The sequence below is a fragment of the Dromiciops gliroides genome, chromosome 3, assembly GCF_019393635.1.
Source record: "Dromiciops gliroides isolate mDroGli1 chromosome 3, mDroGli1.pri, whole genome shotgun sequence".
NCBI classification, from domain to species: Eukaryota; Metazoa; Chordata; class Mammalia; order Microbiotheria; family Microbiotheriidae; genus Dromiciops; species Dromiciops gliroides.
The window spans coordinates 312,045,635-312,064,729 of record NC_057863.1 but is presented as its reverse complement, the minus strand read 5'-3'; positions in this window follow the sequence as shown (position 1 = coordinate 312,064,729).

Sequence of the window (19,095 nt, the reverse complement as noted above, 5' to 3'; positions counted from 1 at the left end):
CTGTTTCTTCTGGTGCTTTGTTCTTTGGAGTTTGAATCTAAGTCTTTAACTCTGTGATTACCCTACCTTCTTGTTCTTTTCTGTTTTTAAATCTATCTCGTGCTGATTTTTTTTTCTGTCAATGGATCACCAAGTTGTTAGAGGGAAACCAAGCTCTATTCCCAGAGGGACTTTTGAAAAAAAATCACTTACAAAGTTAAGTGCTTTGCAACCTTCATTTATTATTCATAGTGTCCCCAGTTGTATGAGGTATAGTGATATCCTCATGTTTCACCTTGGGGGAAAAAGAGCAATTTTGAAATGAAGTCAAGAGCAAATTAAGTAAATCAAGTTAATAAAATTAGTTATTGGAGTTGTTATAACCTTCTCACTTAGTCCTTGGCCTAAGCATTCTTCTTCTGAGCAAATTATCCCTGTATCCCTTGCTTCCTGTTAGCATAGTGAAACGTCTGAAATTTTATTTCATTTCTAGAACCCTCTTTTGACCAGTTTTTGAAGTCAGGAACTTTCTAGGACTACCAATATTTGAGTATTTATTTCTTCTGCAGCATACTCAGAAGTGGTTATACAGACTCTGCTTGAAGTCCTGTAAAGTGGGGGAGCAAGGAAACTTACTGATTCCTGAAACGGCTCATTTTGTTTTTGAATGGATCTAATTATTAGTACATTTCCTGTAGATCTAGTCTCTACTTCCTCTCTTCAACTTCTATCATTCCATTGCCTCCCCTAACTTTTATCTGTTAAATATTCCCAGTTCTTTAGACTTAAAAAATCTTTTTTTTTTTGGTTATGAATGTGATAGATATCAACAAACTTAAACATTTCCATGTATAAAGATAACAGAAAAAAGATCATATATTATATTATATATTAAACTGTGAACTTTTAGCATGCACAGTTTTTAAGTTAAATCAAATTTAACATGATAGTACCAAAACTTTGTGTTCCTTTCAAAACTTTCTTCTGTTCTCTTCCATGTATTTTCAAACATTTCATTGGTGATTTAAAAAATTTTCTTTTTTTAAAGCAGTATCATTCTTCACCAAATTCCTAAATAAATCTTCCCTGCCTGATAGAAGATTACTCTTCTACCAAGTAAGCAGAGTTAATTAAAACAAATATATAAATTGGCCATATCTGAAAATGTCTATCTCATTCTGCACCTTTAGGCTATCAATTCTGCAAGAGGTAGAAAGTATGTTTCATTCTCAGTCTTTTGTATTAATTGGTTAATTGTATTAATATTTTTGAGTATTTGCAGAAATTGTAGAAATTACTCTCTTGATTTTACTCATTTTGCTTCGAATCAGTTAATATATGTCTTTTCAACTTTCTCTAAATCTATTCTTTTCCTCATGTCTTATGGTAAAATGTATGATACATTGATAATCCACTATATTTGTATACCACAACTTGCTCAGTCATTCCCTAATTGATGGGGATTCACTTCATTTTTAGTTCTTTACTGCAATAAAAAGTACTACTATAAATAGTTTTATAAGTTCATATTTTCCCTTTATCTTTGACCATCTTGGAGTTTATGCCTAGTAGTATAACAACTAAATCAAAAAGCACTAAATTAATGCATTTAGTGAATTTTTGAGGAATCTTCTAGTTCTAGAGCTATGATCCTTTGGAAATTACGTTTTCAAGACTAGTTGGGGGGCGGCTAGGTGGCGCAGTGGATAAAGCACTGGCCCTGGATTCAGGAGTACCTGAGTTCAAATCCGGCCTCAGACACTTGACACTTACTAGCTGTGTAACCCTGGGCAAGTCACTTAACCCCCATTGCCCTGCAAAAAAAAAAAAAAAAAGACTAGTTGGATCAATTCACAGCTTTGCCAACATTGCATTGGGGTAGATTTCCTTTTATAATTCCTCCAATTCCTGCCATTTTCCTACGTGTCATATTTTCTGATCTGATAGATATGGGTAAGAACTTAAGTTCTATATCATACATGATATGTATATCATATATGCATACATAAATATATAGAAAATTTAAAATTATACTAATGTGACATTCTCTTACAGTGATTTGGGGCATTTTAATGGTTTTAATATCTTTAATATAACCACCAGGTTATATAATTTGATATTTGTCTTTTGAGGAATAGTTCCTATTTTAATATATTTATGTTTATTCTGGCAAATGGTTTTACAGTTTTCCCAGTAGCTTTTGTTGAAGTCCTTATCAGAGTACTTAGTGTCCTTGTGTTGTTCTACTCTTTGATAGTTTCTGGGTTTTGTTTATCCAGTATGCTCATTTAACCTACATTTCCATTTTAAAAAAACTAATACCAAATAGTACTGGCAATACATGCTTTATAGGATGGTTTGAAGTCTGGTCCTGGTGATCTCCATTCTTCCTACTTTTTTCATTTTTCCCCCTTGAGATTCTTGGACTTTTATTCCTCCAGATGATTTTTAAAAAATGTTTAATTTAGTTTTGTAAAGGTATTCTAGAGTATGTCGATTGGTATGGCATGACATTATATTTCTAAATTAATTTAAAGTTAGTTTTTTTCAATTTTATGACATTGAAATTGCCCAACCATGAAAATTCATATTCCTCCAATTATTTGTCTTCCTTTATTTCTATCAAAGGTAGTTTATAATTGTTTTCTTATAATTCCTATATGCATCTTGGTAAACAGCCTGTCAGCTCTTTCATATGTTTTTCTTTCTGTTGGATACAATTGCTTCTATCTTTCTGCTGCTGCTGTTGCTGTTATTGATGTATGTAGGAAAGCTAATGATTTATGTGGTTTTTCAAATTTGTTTTTGTTCAATTGTTTTTCAGTCATGCCTACTCTTTGTGACTCCTTTTGGGGTTTTCTAGAGTGGTTTTCCATTTCCTTCTCCAGCTCATTTCACTAGTGAGGAACTAAGGCAAACAGGGTTAAGTGACTTGTCCAGTTCACACAGCTAGTAAGTGTCTGAGGCCAGATTTGAACTCAGGAAAATGAGTCTGCCTGACTCCAGGCCCAGCACTCTATCCACTGTGCCAGCTAATTGCCCATTTAAAAAAATACATCCTTTCCACATTACTGAATTTATTGTTTCAATTAGTATCAGTTGAATATGTAGGGCTTTCTAAGTAACTATTATCTCATCTGCGCAAAGGAATATTTTTATTTCTTCTTTTTCTTGCTTCTCTCTATTTTCTTTTCTTATCACTAAACCTATCATTTAGAACTATATCAAATACTACAGATGACAATGGATATCTTTGTTTTACTCCTTATTGGAAATATTGTTAGCATTTCTTCATTACAAAAGACACTACTTTTTTTGATAGATTATTTTTCATCACATTAAAGAGAAGCCTTTTTATTACTATACTTTTTTTAAAAAATGCTTTAACATAAAGGAATGGGGGAGGATTGGAATAAGAATGAAAGGGGAGAGATATTAAGGAGGGGTCTTCTCATAAAGTTAACCATAAACTGAACTGACTGAGCTAAACTAAGTTTGGCTGCATATACAGTCATCCAGCTGAGTTAAGAGTTGAGGCAGCTAAACCACAGAAACTATGGGAGTCTAATGACACTCTCAGGAGTGATGTTGAGGAGAGTTATAGCTAAGGAATGAATGACAAAGAAGAGTGATGAGAGCAAGGGATCAAGGCTTCTAGTACCTGGATGTATTTTACCCCATCATAAGATAGAAACTTGAGATGGAGGAAGCTTTCTCCTTGGATTATTGGGGCAAGAGGAAGGTCAGTGTCTTCAGTTGGACAGTAAATCCTGAAAAATTTCCACATTTACTTTTTTTGTCCCAACTAAATGCTTTTATTCATTCTATGCTGATGTTTGCCTGGGTTTCTATAAGTATATTAGTAGTGGAGTATTTAGACCCCAATCTGAGTTTCTTGATTTCCCATTTCACATAAGAATGAGAGCTTGGGGGTAGCTAGGTGGCACAGTGGATAAAGCACCAACCCTGGATTCAGGAGGACCTGAGTTCAAATCCAGCCTCAAACACTTGACATTTACTAGTTGTATGACCTTGGGAAAGTCACTTAACCCTCATTGCCCAGCAAAAAAAAAACCCCTCCCAAAAAACAAAACAAAACAAAACAAAAAGAATGGGGCTTGTAGCAAAAGAAGTACTCTTTTCTTCACCATTATGCATCCAAGTCTGTGAGGAGCTGATGATGGCTTACACAGTAGTGACGTTAATATTTACAGTCTAAAATCTTTTCTGCTATTATGACTTCATCATTAAAGAAAGAGATGGAAAGACTGAAAAACCTTATTTTTTTTTCTTTATGGGTTATAATGGCCAAAGAATTATATATTGAGTAAATCTTCTGGTGCTGAGTTACAATGTGAGCAAGCACTGAATACAATTTCACAATGGTAATAACAGTAAAAAGATATGTTCTTAGATTCCCTTTATATTATTTATATTTTGTCTCTTTAATATTTATTGAGCTTGATTTTTCCCTTTCAGTCCAAGAAAGGCATGTTAGGTATAAATGCAATAAAAGCATTTTCCCAAACCTCTCTGGGTATGGCCAAGAGATTGAATGATAGCTTGGGGTCACACAGTGAGTATGTGTCAAGGATGGAACAGGAACCCAGATCTTCCTGGCTTTAAGGCTGGCTTACTATCCACTATGCCATGCCACATCTAATTTCTTAATAATGTGTAGTAAATTTCCTGTGAGTTTGGTGGGTTTAAAATGAACGCAGCCTTTCAGGTTTTATTACAGATTACCCTAGCATCTTCCTCTTTCCCTATCTCCCCACTTTCGCGTTTCACACATTGCAAATTTGGTAAGAATGAAAACTAGAAAGGTCATAGTGGATTTTATTATTGAATTCAGGCTACACCATGTGGGTATGATTTTTCATTTTTAAAACTTAAGTAATAGTATATCGATTCAATTCGCTAATAATATGGATAAGGAAATAATTATAACTTTCATGCAAATCTTATATGGGATGGTAAATTCACTTACCGGTAGTCAGGCAACTTTTAATAATGTGATTCAGGATATAGGCATATTCATGCTGTGTCTTATTGTTATTTCTGAATCCATTAGGTTTACTAATAGCTGTATGTATAAAGAACCACTTATTAAATTGGTATTTTAGGGAGTATCTAAGAGCCATAATGAATTAATTTTAATAAGTTTAAACAACAAATGCTGGCACATTAAAAATGTCACAGTGAGAAAGAGAAAGCCCTAAAATAATATGTAAATTTTTCCTTATATACAGAGTTTTAATCAACTTATTTTTATCATTTATTAGTGCTTCTGATTTCAAGGTTTTTTAACTTTTAATAATTAAAACCCTTAATAACACCCAAATTGCTTTTGTCATTTTTGTCATTGTCTTCTTTTTCTTTGTTCTCTATCTCCTAGAGATAATGAACATGGAAGTCTTCTTTCCCCCTTCTTATTCTAATATTTAAACATTCAAGACAGCCAGAGGGTCAGACAAATATACACCCTGATCTCCTTGATGGTCTGTAGTTTATACATAATAGAAGCTTTGAGAATAAGGAATAGTCTACCAAAGGAAGACTCTCGAATCCCACAGAAACTAATACCCATACGAGTGGATAAATTATATAAATTTAAATTAGGATACTAGGATGCTTTTTTCCTAATTGCAAAATAATTTTTGGAAGCCCTAATAATCAACCCAGAGGTGATTCTCTGAAACAGGTCCTTCCATGATGCTAATGTGAAGGACACATTTCATCTAGGAATAATCAGGAAGGCGAAAAGAAATATAACTCTATTTAGACAAAGGAACCACATTCCATAGAGAAGTAATTGCACATAATTATCCCTCTCTTTTTAGGTTCCAAATTTGATTTTATGTAAATTAGATGATTGTCGCACTGAGACATTCAAGATAATAGTAAAAGAATCCACTTTGTGGTTCAAGAATAACATGTCAGTAATATATTTGCTTGAACTCTAATGTATTCTTCTGGGAAGGATCTAACTCACATAACCTTTCTGGATCACTATGATCTTTCCTTAAAAAAATAGTTAATTAAAATTACCTAAAATGAATGTAATTGAGAAATAATTCGATATTCATTTTGATATTTTCAAAGTCCTTATGACTAAATATGAGAAGCAATGTGTCATAGTGGATTGAGAGAGGGCTGACTTTGGAGCCAGTTCAAGGCCAGTTCTCTGGTTTAAGTTTCTCTGGGTCTTGGACTGGTTCAAGTCCAATCTCTGACATATACTAGTGACTATGAACAAGTCACTGCTTAATCTCTCTGTATCCCCAGGCAACTCTCCAAGTCCTAAAGTAACAGAAAGTTTTCAATCTGGTTTCAATTGGTTTAAAGAGTTCCCATAACAAGAATCCAGCTCACTGTTGAAATCATTAGACTGGGAACACAGACACGCACACACACACACCCCTATATTTTGTACCTATGGAGAAATTTTTAATACTGAAAGAGTGTTAGGGATACCAGACTTTGGAATGGCCACTTGCACAAACACCCACTAAGTAAATATCTGGGTCAGTCAGTCAGTCAGTCAGTCAGTCAATCAACAATTATTTATTCATTTTAAGTGCTACTATCTTCCAGACATCAAATGTTTTTTCTTTCATTTGTGAAACTTTTTCCCATGCCATTGTGAAAATAGCATGGCTTTGGTCTAAAAAAATCTGGTTTTGAATACTTGCTTTGCTCACTACCAGTGTGATGTGAGGCAAGTAATAGAACTCTTTGGGCTTTAGTTTCCTCACTTACCACATCTGGAGGTTGGGCAACATGATTGATAGCACTTTTCTAACTATAAATACTTTGATCCTATGACCCTACTAGTATAGAAAGGCTTAGGGGATGAAGGCCTTCAATTTGAGTTCCTTAGAGGAGACAATATAGTCAAGTTTACTCTACTAAATAATATTACTACAGAGGGTGGATTTTTTTCTTTTTCCTTTTTTCAAAGGCTTTATTTCTTAAAGAAAAATTGTAAACATACATAGGTATGTATGAAACTCATAGTAGTGCATTCTTCAGTAGTGGGGCATTTTAAATTTGGTACAGGTCTCTGGTGGAACATGTTTTTTAATCTTTTCACTTGTTTATGTATATTGTCCTCTGAAATTTACTCCAGTATTTCTCTGCCTTTCCAAATCCTAGTCTTCCTTTAAGACCTAGTAAAGTCTCACCTCCTCTAACAGTCTTCCTAGACCATGATGGGATATAGTAGTGTTTTTCTTCCTTGAACTGTGAAATCAAAAATACCCCTCATCTATGGCTATATTTCTAAATATCTAGTAGAAGAAATTAGGAGTTAGGAAAAAGTGATAGAGATGGAATTCTGATTTTAAAGATTCATTATCTCATAAGAATTGACTAAAGAACAATAATCTTGGAAGTAGAAGCGTATGCACACATCCATAGATAGATACTTTTATCATCTATCTATCTATCTATCTATCTATCTATCTATCTATCTATCTATCTATCTATCTATCTATCTATCTATCTATCTATCATCTGTCTGTCTATCTATCATCTGTACAGTAGGTCACAGATTAACTGGGAAAAGTAAAATAATTAAATTTATTGACATACAATAAACATCATTGGCAACTAGGTTGCACAGTGGATAGAACACACCAGGTCTGGAGTCAGGAAAAATCGTCTCCATGAGTTCATATAGGATTTCATACATTTTTTAGCTGTGTGACCCTGGGCAAGTCACTTAACCTTGTTTGCCTCAGTTTCCTCATCTATAAAATGAGCTGGGGAAGTAAATGGTTAACCACTCCAGTATCTTTGCCAAGAAAACTCCAACTGAACAACAATAAACATCACAACTTTTTATGTCTTCAAAAAACTTGTAATATATAATATGTCCTTTCATTGAAAAACTGGCATTGGATTCACAAGATTTTGACGGATATTCTTTAATTCTTCATTGTGAAACCACTCTTGTGATATTGAACATTAAGCATAATTTTGACAAATAGTCCATTTTCCCAAGTTTAGCCCCTAGATTTCAACGTGTTTTAAATCAAATGCATTCCCAGATCATTGAACCATGGCTATCCCTATTTCTTGGACAAATTTCTTAATCTTTTCAGCCAAATGGCATAGTTCAGGATCATTGTATTGTATTCTATCTCCATTTAGAAGTTTCTGTAATTTCAGAATAATTCTGCATCTTAGCATATCAATATATTTATCAGAATTCATCATTCCTTCAATAGGAACAAGTCTTTCCAGCCCACTGGGAGTAAAACTCCCCCAAACATTTTGGGTGGAAGATGTCTTACATTCTGAAAAAGATGTCCAGATCTTAAAAACTAACCTGGACTTCTGGAAATGGTTTTGTTAGAATCTTGAATGAAAAAGTGAGTTTTATCAGTGAAAATTAGCCTTTTCCAATTATTAATATTCTCATTTTTGTATTGTCTTTTCCCTGACAATTTTCCCCCCTTGTAGTTACAGAATTTTTTTAAAGGTCTCAATATCCTTTTAATTTTGAGAAGCTTGCATTGCACTGTAGTAACAACTTCTTGCAGCTTCCATGTCCCCCTTAAGATTAATCAGGCTATTTCACAGTATTTTTTAGTTTGGGGCATTATTTTCGATTTTTGACCCCATTTTCTTTTGTGTTTTGGTCCAACTGATCGTGTTTCATTGTAGGCTTAAATGATTATTGAAAAACCTGACCTCCTCACACCAATAGCTGCTGCAATATCTCTAACGATCTTTTGAATGTGGTCCTCAAACCTCCACAGTGAGATGGTATAGCAGATAAAGCACTGGACTTGGACTCAGGAAAACCTGAGTTTGAATCACGATTCCTTCATGTTTTAGTTGTGTGACCCTCACCAAGTTGCTTCTACTCTGTCAGGTTCACTTTCCCCAACTGTAAAATGAGGACAATAATAGTGGCTACCTCATAAAATTGGTTTGAGGACCAAATGAGATGTCATATTTAAAGCACTTTGGGAACTTTAAAGCTCTCTATAAATGCCAATTATCATCATTAGTTGTAGTATTAGTTTTCTTATTGTTAAAAACCACAGAAATGAATACATGACAGAAGAAATTGAAACACAGGTGTGTGGCACCTTTTACAGGATGCCTTTCTCCATCCTTCTTAATTCAAGTGTCTTCCCTCTGTTGATTATTTCCAATTTGTACTGTATATAGCTTGTTTTTAAACAGTTACTAGCTTGTCCCTCCTCCCACACTGGATTGTGAATTCCTCAATGTCAGGGACTATCTTATACCCTTCTTTGTATCCTTAGCACTTACCAATGCCTGGCACATGCTAGGAACTGAATAAATGTTTCCTGACTATCAGGAAATCCAGAACTCAACTGATATAGAATTAACTTAAAGGAACTAATATTAGTAGTATTAGTATTCGTGGTGGTGGTGGTGGTAGTGGTTACTAACATTTATTTAGTGCCTACTATGTGCCAGGAATAGTGCTAAGCATTTTAAAAATAAATTGTTATCTCATTTGATCCTTACAATAACCCTGGGAAGTAGATGCTGTTATTATCCCCACTTTGCAGAAGAGGAAACTGAGGTAAACAGAGGCTTAAGTGGCTTGCCCAAATTCACACTGCTAGCCAAATTTACCCTCAGATCTTTCTGACTACAGGCATGATGCTCTATCCACTGGGTCTCCCTTAGTTTCATCTGGTCAAGGTCAGATGTTCCAAGTCAACAGTGTCAGTAAGAATCATATACATGTGACTGTTATTGTGCAAGATGAAACTATATCAAAATTATTTTTCTCGAATAATTCACACTGCTTTATGAGAGTTCATCTTTGATCATCCTCTTCTTCTCAATCTACTCAAGCACAAAAATCTCAGAGATATAAGCCCAAGGTGTCAACAAGGTATTAAACTAACCATAAAGATGGATCTATGCCCAGATCCTTTTGTGAGGGAGAACCATATTTCTTTGAATCAGTTAAAGAGACAATCTTGGTGGTTGACGGATGATGGGAAATACCCAGTGACCTCTGAGAGATAAGTTGTGAGTTAGAAGGAATACAGGCTTTAAAATGATTTGTAGATACCCTTGTGGGGGAGAGAAGAGTGTCTCTTTTCTCTTTTCCTTTGGCCAAGGCATTTAACAGAGTCCCTCCCAGTGGGAGACATTCCATCCAGCAGTTCAAGAGTTTGTCAATTCAATGAGTTCAAATTAGGAATCTGGAGTGGAGGAACAACAAAACCCGTGAAAAGGAATTGCTTTTTTTTTTTTTCCCCTTCTTTTTTTTTTTTGGTGAGGCAATTGGGGTTAAGTGACTTGCCCAGGGTCACACAGCTAGTAAGTGTTAAGTGTCTGAGGCTGGATTTGAACTCAGGTCCACCTGAATCCAGGGCCAGTGCTCCATCCACTGCTCCACCTAACTGCCCCAGGAATTGCTTTTAAAGAGGAAGAGAGAGAAATTCATCCACTGGCCATGTTACTTTGAAGTGGAGTCGGTCAGCCAATAAACATTTATTAGGCCCCTATTATGTGTCATATACTGTGCTAAGTTCTGGAATATAAGAAAAAAAGGCAAAAGATAGTTCTAGTCCTCAAGGAGCTCTATTATGGGAGACAAGATGCAAAAATCTATATACAAACAGGATAGATACAGGATCAATTGGAGATAATCAACAGACAGAAGGCACTACAACCCTCTTCCTCCTCCTACTTCTACTAGACGGGCTGTTAGGAAAGGCTTCTTGTAGAAAGTGGGATTTTAGCTGAGGCTTGAAGGAAGCCAGAGGAACCAGGAGGTGGAGAAAAGGAAGGAAGAATCTTCTAATCATGAGGACAGTCATTGAAAAAGCTGGATTTGGGAGCTGGAATGTCTTATGGGTTCTATTACCATGTCCTCTGAGAACCATACCATAGCTAAGTGCAAAAGGAGTGGGCATTTAAATGCTGAGCAATACCATTTTTGGCATATATGTGTTATCATAATGTACATCATCAATGAAAGGCCTGCATGCTAACTGGCCTGGGGCACAATATCCTTGTCTACATGGCAGCCATCCAGAGGGTTTGATTTGGAAATCATATATCCTAAAAAGACCCTTTTAAAGAGTCGGGCAAAGCAAGGTGCCAAGTTCAAGCAGTGGTTTGAATGTATTCGGAGTAGTTTCAAATTGAAGGGCTGAGAGCGGAAAATGGGACACTTAGGGAGTGTTCTGTGCCAGCAAACAGTCTTTTGCTGCTACTCTGTGGTTGGCCATAAACTGGCTCACTAAAAGGTGTTTATCATTCAGCAGCAGTGTTTAGGATGCTAGGTGCTCCTGGCCCACATCTCTAATCCTGAGTTGGCATTACAGCAACTTGGCACTCTCCTGAAGGTTTGGGATCAAGACCACAGCAAGCTGAAGTCATAGATCCCAGAGATGATGAGTTCATGGATTTCAGAACTGGGAGAGACAATTTTCAGTTATTTAGTATACTTCCTTCATTTTAGAGATCAGGAAACTGAAGCAGCTAGGTGGCATAGAGGATAGAATTCTAGGTATAGAATCAGGAAGTCCAAAGTTCATATCCAGCCTCAGACACTTACTAGCTGTGTGCCCTTGAGCAAGTATCTTAACCTCTGTCTGGCTTATTTTCCTCTCATAACAACACCTACCTCATAGTGTTGTTTTAAGATCAAATGAGACAATATTTGAAAGTACCTAACATAGTTCCTAGCAAATACATAGTAGGACTTTAATTAATACTTGTTCCTTTCTCCTTCCTCTTATGTGACATCCAAAGTGACACAGCTAGACTATAACAGAGCTGGGATTTGAACTTATCCTGGGACTCCACATTCAGTTCTCTTTCTACTAGGACCTTTACACACACACACACACACACACAAACACACATGCATGCACACATATAATGCACACCCACTCATATGCGCAATGCACACCACACACATATAAACATGTACATATATGCACACAGCATGTATATACTTACATATACACATGTGTATAATACATTTCTGAAATATATACAGGTATGAGTATAATATATATGTGTGTATACTTATGAATACATGTGTGTGTCTATTCCCTATTGAAGGTACCATTATTCCAGACACCCTGGTTCAAAACCTTTGCTGTACAGGATTCTTCCTTCTTCATCACCCTGAATTTAATCAGTTATCAAGTCTTGCCAATTCTTTCTTTATAATATTCCTTGTACCCATCTCCTTCTCTCCATTCACAATCACACCCCCTGGTTTAAGACCACCATATACATATATACATACATATATATACACATACATATTATCCATAGCCATATCCATCCATCTATCTATCTATCTATCTATCTATCTATCTATCTATCTATCTATCTATCTATCTATCTAGCCATCTATCTATCTATCTACATGTTTTTTTCCACATGTATGCCTTTTTCCCTTTTCTGTAGGAATGATTTGTTGGTACCTGTTTTGCAAAGTTGCAAGACATTGCTCAGTATCAACTTTGACCTCTATTGTTTGTTATTTTTTAAATGTCCAGAATTATGGGTCTTCTAGATCCTCTTCTTGTATTTCTCTATTTAAGAGAAGGTGTAAAGAAATCACATTAATTCCACTGACCCTATTTACCCATTCATTCATTCATTTTTTCATTCATATTTATTTCTATATAGTTGTGTATATGTGTATTTGTACATTTATATATAATCAGATGCCAGACCACATTCTAGGTGAGTAATGGACTCTGGTTTTCTTTTCACTGTTACTTTTCCCTGGTTGAGAATTCAAGATATTTGCATTACATTATCGATATTGTGTGATTACCAGTTGGGAAAGAAATGGAAAATAAAGTGGTTTCAAATCACTAATTGGCAAGATCCTCTGCCTCAAAAAGGAGGATTTTGCTGCATCCTGACTGTGCTAGCAGCAAAGTTACCATATGAGACAAGAGTCAACCTCAAAGAGCCTTCTATAGCTCAGCATCAGGCTCAGCAGTATTATAATATGCTTATCAAACTCAGTCTTCTATGTGGTTAAACTCACTAGGGTTAGAACATCTAAAAATAAATGGGGGAAAATGTCATGAAGCAATGACCTTTTGAGAGAAACTTTCTGTATTTGACACCTAATGTAACTGACAAAACTCCTGAACCATAGGGGTCTGACAAGAAAGCATTAAAAGGCATCCCTGCTGTATGGAAAGTGGCTTTCATTTTTTTTTCATAGCTAATTGATGACTTGGCCCATTGTTTTAAAAGCAATCCTTCTCAGATGCAGAATTTGAGAAGCCTCTCCGATATTCATATTTGGGGGAAATGTGACAGTGTACATATATTAAGGCACATTGCTGAGGCAGAAAAAGGACTAACCACTTTCTTCATTACTCTATCTCACATAAAAAATATACTTGGTAGAAATGTGCAATCTGTTTTTCACGTCCAGTCTTTTATTTTTAAAAAAATTTTGATTCATATATTTTCCAACTTGAATGAGATGTTCCACATTAAAAAGCTTTCCCCTGAGCCACCATCACTTTTCCCACCCCTTCCAACAGGCTAATGGGAGTTTTTGTTCCACTTTAGATAATGAGCAGAATGAGTTGGGGGTTTTGAGAGGATTTGTGCTATCGGTTGACAAAAACAATGAAAGCAAACCTGGAACCATTCCCTGTTTCCCTTTAACTATTTCCTGGCAAGGGCAATGGATAATTATTAACTTATCTTGGACAGATAGGAGCAGAAGTTTCTGTTCAGGGTATTTAGGGCATCTAATAAATTGCTAAATGATAATGTGTGTGGTTTTTTAAAGAAATAATTTATTCCTAACTTCTTTGACTTGAAAAAAAAATGTTTGCTCATTATAATCAGCCTGACCTGGTGCCTTTTATGCAAAATGTAGGACTCATTTTTTAAAAATAGAAGCCAACATAGCAAAATGCCCAGTGCAGTTCTAAAAAGCTAAAATTCTGTGACTCTGAGCATGGCTATCTTGCAGATGGCTAATACTGCAAATACACATCTTACTTTTAGACCTTTTGGAAAAAGCCAAGTCAATAGAGAAGGAGAAAAAACATTTATATAATGCTACTTGGTGCCAAGGACTATGCTAAGTACTTTATAAATATAACTCAGTTTATCCTCACAGCAATCCTGCAAGGTAGATACTATTCTCATCCCCATTATACAGGTGAAGAAACTGAGGCAAACAGAAGTTAAATGACTTGTTCAGGGTTACTCAGCTAGTTCAGTGTCTGAGGCTGAATTGGAATCAGGTCTTCTGAATTCTAGCTAGACTCAGCATTCTATCCATTGCACCACCTATCAAATAAATTTTCCTGTGTTATTCCTCTTGGTCAACAACAAGGAACAATAAGTGGAAATGTCTACCTTCCTTTCTTCTATTATTCTTCACTTAAGCTGGAAAAAGCTTTAGAGATTTTCTAACACAATCTCTCTCCTTTTAAAGATGATGAAACTGAAACCTAAGAGATAAAATGACTTTGTATAATTTTCCTCAGTTAGTTGAATGGACCTGTAAATCCAAGCCAGCAGAATCCTATTCTTTCAGAAGCAGTTAGGTAGTACAGTGGGTAAGGTTCTATACTTGTTAAGAAGACTTGATTTTGAATCCTGTCGCAGATATTTATTAGCTGTGGGCAAGCCACTTAGCATAAGTTTCCTTATCTGTAAAGTGGCATTTGCCTCCCAGGTGGTGAGGATCGATTGAGATAATAGTTCTAAAGTGCTTTGCAAACCATATAGTGCTCTGTAAAAGCTAGCTATCATCATCTAAAAGAGGTATTCCTGGGGCTGATTGGAGAATATGCCCTTATTGAATTCTCCAAAGTATATCATAGTGACCAAACGTAGACTCAAGAAAGAGATATAAGACATTTCTTTCTCCATTTCTTTAAAGTGGCTGGGGGTGACTAGGTGGCGCAGTGGATAAAGCACCGGCCTTGGATTCAGGAGTACCTGAGTTCAAATCCGGCCTCAGACACTTAATACTTACTAGCTGTGTGACCCTGGGCAAGTCACTTAACCCCAATTGCCTTACCGAAAAAACAAAACAAAACAAAAACAAAACAACAAAAAAATAAAGTGGTGGGGGTCTGTTGATGTGAAATACTGCATATAATGTCAGATACTTTCAAAATGTTGGCTAGGTTTGCTAAACTTGTTACTCTTTCTGGGACTTTTTGCTATGCTTTTCGTCAGGGAATTCATCATCTACCACCTGATTGATGAATTTTCCAGTAAACCAAGTTGCAGCTAGACTAAATCGAGTGGGAGCAGGATGAAGCTATTTCCTCCATAACCAGGGTGTTATGGAGAGTTACTAGGCTTCCTCTAAATATTGCTATTTATTTATTTTCTTGTTTTCCCCCTAGGAACTGCAGAATAGTAAGCCACATGGAAAACTAGAGGGTTAGGGCCTGCTCCAGCTTGACAAAAGATTCAGAACTCCTGTTTTGAGTGCCTTATGGTGTTTTACTTGAAGGTGGACTGGTAAGACAGGCAATTTTTAATAGATACAAAAGCAAAAGATACTTCCACTGTATCAAAGCACACAAAGGAATTTCCTGTAAAGAGTCTCTCTTCCCAAAAGAACTACCAAACCAAATCATCTTGGAGTCAGTTCTGGGCACTAGGAATCAATCAGGCTCCTAGCTACTGGAAACCAATCAAAAGTTGTCTGTGTCCTCTTAACAAGATGCCAGTGGTCCTGTCTGTATTCTATAAAACCTATTGAATAGGGGAATAAGTATGTTCATTAAATTGATGGATAGGAGTGGCTATTGATGAACCCACCCAGATACCTACATTTTGGCTATAGAATCATTACTTTAAGGAAATGATGGGACTTTAGATTTAGGCAATAATGCACAAAACTGCCACAGAAGAAGCTGTCTCCTGAGAAAAGGTCAATATGCTTTTAGTTGAGCAGGGCCTGTATAACTTCTTTCTGTTATGGACATACCAGGCAAAGTCCATTTATGTCATTTGGGATTTTATTCTATTGCTATTGAAGGTGTCTCCTTCTAATTAAAAAAAATATTATTGATGTCTCCTTTTTGTGCTTTGTGTTTAATCATAAAAGTATTTTATTATTTTCTAGTTACATGTAGAGATAGTTTTCAACATTTTTTAATAAGATTTCTAGTTCCAAATTTTTCTCCCTCCCTCCCCCGCCAAGACAGCAAGCAATCTGGTATAGGTTATATATGTACAATCACATCAAATATATTTCTGTACTAGTCATGTTGTGAAGGAAGAATCAGAACAAAAGGGAAAAATCTCAAAACAGAAAACAAACAAACAAAAAAACCCCCCAAATCCCATAGAAACAGTATGGTTCAATATGCATCTAGATTCCACAGTTCTTTTTTTTCCTGTATTTGGAGAGCATTTTCCATCATGAGTCCTTTGGAATTATCTTGGATCATTGTATTGCTGAGAAGAGTTAAGTCTATCACAGTTGATCATCACACAATGTTGTTGATACTGTGTATAATGTTCTCCTGGTTCTGCTCATCTCACTCAGCATCAGTTCATGTAAGTCCTTCCAGGTTTCTCTGAAATCTACCTGTTCATTGTTTCTTACAACAGAATAGTATTCCATTCCATTCATATACCACAACTTATTTAGCCATTCCCCAATTGATGGACATCCCCTCAATTTCTAATTATTTGCCACCACAAAAAGAACAGCTATAAATATTTTTGTACATCTGGGTCCTTTCCCCTTTTTATGATCTCTTTGGAATAAATACCTAATTATTGATATCTTTTCTGTTTTCATATCAATTACATTTTCCAAAGTATCCTTATATCCTCCCTGAGAGGAATCTCTAATAATAGGAGGCATAGGGACTGAACTTTTGATTTCATTAATATCAGGAAGTCCAGGATGAAAAAATTCCCTCTACTGAAGCAAGGCCACACTGAGCACATTTACATTAAGTAATTTGCCCACAGTCACACAGTTAGTGGGACTTGAACCCAGCTTTTCCCAACTAAAAGTCCAATTTGCAATAGAGTCAATATACTGCCCAATAATAAAGAATACAAAGGGAGGGGGAGAAGACAAGTTTAGCAAAACTAACCAACATAGTGAAAATGTCTGACATTATATGCAGTATTCCATATCAACAGACCCTCACCTCTTTAAAAATGTGGAGAAAAAGGGGTGTCTTGTATTATTTTTTTTAGGTCAGATTTGGTCACTAATTTCACAGCATTCTGTTTCAATTTATTTTTATTTTTATTTTATTTTGTTTTTTGCAGGGCAATGAGGGTTAAGTGACTTGCCCAGGGTCACACAGCTAGTAAGTGTCAAGTGTCTGAGGTCAGATTTAAACTCAGGTCCTCCTGAATCCAGGGCTGGTGCTTTATCCACTACACCACCTAGCTACCCCTATTGGTTTTGTTTTTGATGAATATTCCATTTATATTTTTGTAGCCAAGAAAGTGTTTTTCTTCTGTTTACTTCAATTTGCATCACCTCATATGTGTTTCCCCATTCTTCTCTGGAGTCACCATATTCATCCGTAAGGGAATTACCTTGTGAGTGCAAGAACAAGGTGAAACAGTACCTCACAGAACCTATCTTTGCAATGCAGTAATATTCTGGTGATTACAAGCCAAGACTAAAATAGAGGGGGAGTTGGTGCTCTACTTTTTGTTCACAGATGATTGTACACTTATTGGAGCCTCTGAGGCTGAGATGTAACAGACTATGAATCGATTCACTGCTGCTTGTGCTAATTATGGCCTGACAGCACAGAAGTTCTCCACCAACAAACACCATGCAATCCATACATGCAACAGTTGGTTATAGCAAATGGAGAAATTTTGAATGCTGTGAATAAGTTCACTTACCTCAGCAGTATGCTTCCTAGGGTTGTACATCTAGATGATGAGGTTGATACATACATTTCCAGAGTTATCTCAGCATTTAGGAGGCTCTGAAGGAAAGTGTGGGAGAGAAGAGGTATAAGGCTGCTTACCAAACTGAAGGTCTGTTGTACACTTGTGGAACTTGGACAGTATACCAGCACGATACCAGAAAACTAATTAGCTTTCATTTGAATTGTCTGGGGAAGACTTTGAAGATTATCTCATAGGATAAGTTACCAGATACTGAAGTCCTTTCTGAAACTGAACTGCCAAGCATTCAAAATTGAGTGAAACTCCAATGATCTGGCTCCATTGTTTGAATGCTAAACATATGCTTGCCTAAAAGACTATTTTATAGAGAATTAAAGCAAGGCAAGTGCTCACATGGAACTTGGAAGAGCGATACAAAGGTTCTCTGAAGAACTTTGGAATCCATTATGAGACATGGGAGACAATGGCACAGAACCATCCAGCATGGTGTGCCTGTTATCAAAGAAGGCACCATGTTCTATGAGAAAAGCAGAATTGCAATAGCTCAACAGAAATGTGAGAAGCACAAATTTAGAGATATCTCCACTCCAAATGTTCATATGGACTATTTGTGCACAACCTGAACTCGTATTGGACTGATCAACCACAGTTGGACACACTGTAGCTTGACTCCAATACATAGTGATGTCAATTTGGTCCTCTTTGAGCATGAAGGACAACAATCAATATTCTGTTACATTTATGTACCATAGTCTGTTTTACCATTTCCCTGCTGGTAGACAGTGACTTGCTTTACTTTTTTTGCTATTACTACTACCAAAAAAAAAAATCTCTGCTATAGATATGCTGGTGTCTCTTGAGCCTTTCGTTTTGCAATTGACCCTTTGTTCTTTGACCTTTCTTCACTTCTGGGTTTTCAATTTTGTTCACATTGTCTGCCTAAAGAAAATATCCTCAGGACACATTCTCCCTGCCCATATCACACTGGTAGCTCCAGGGCTAATTGTTCCATATGTGGTCATGTCCTGCTTTGTACTCCCTGTGTAGGGAGGCTAGGTAGCTAGAGATGCTAATGCACTGGGATCTCTTGCTCAGCAAAACTCAAGAAGCATTTGATGAGTGAGCAGGCAGTCTGAGCAACCTGCAGAGTTTATGATGGTATATGTTGCACAATCATACGAGATAGATTGTGTATATAATGCCTATCAGTCTGGAGTCATCTGGAGAAGCATCTGCTGA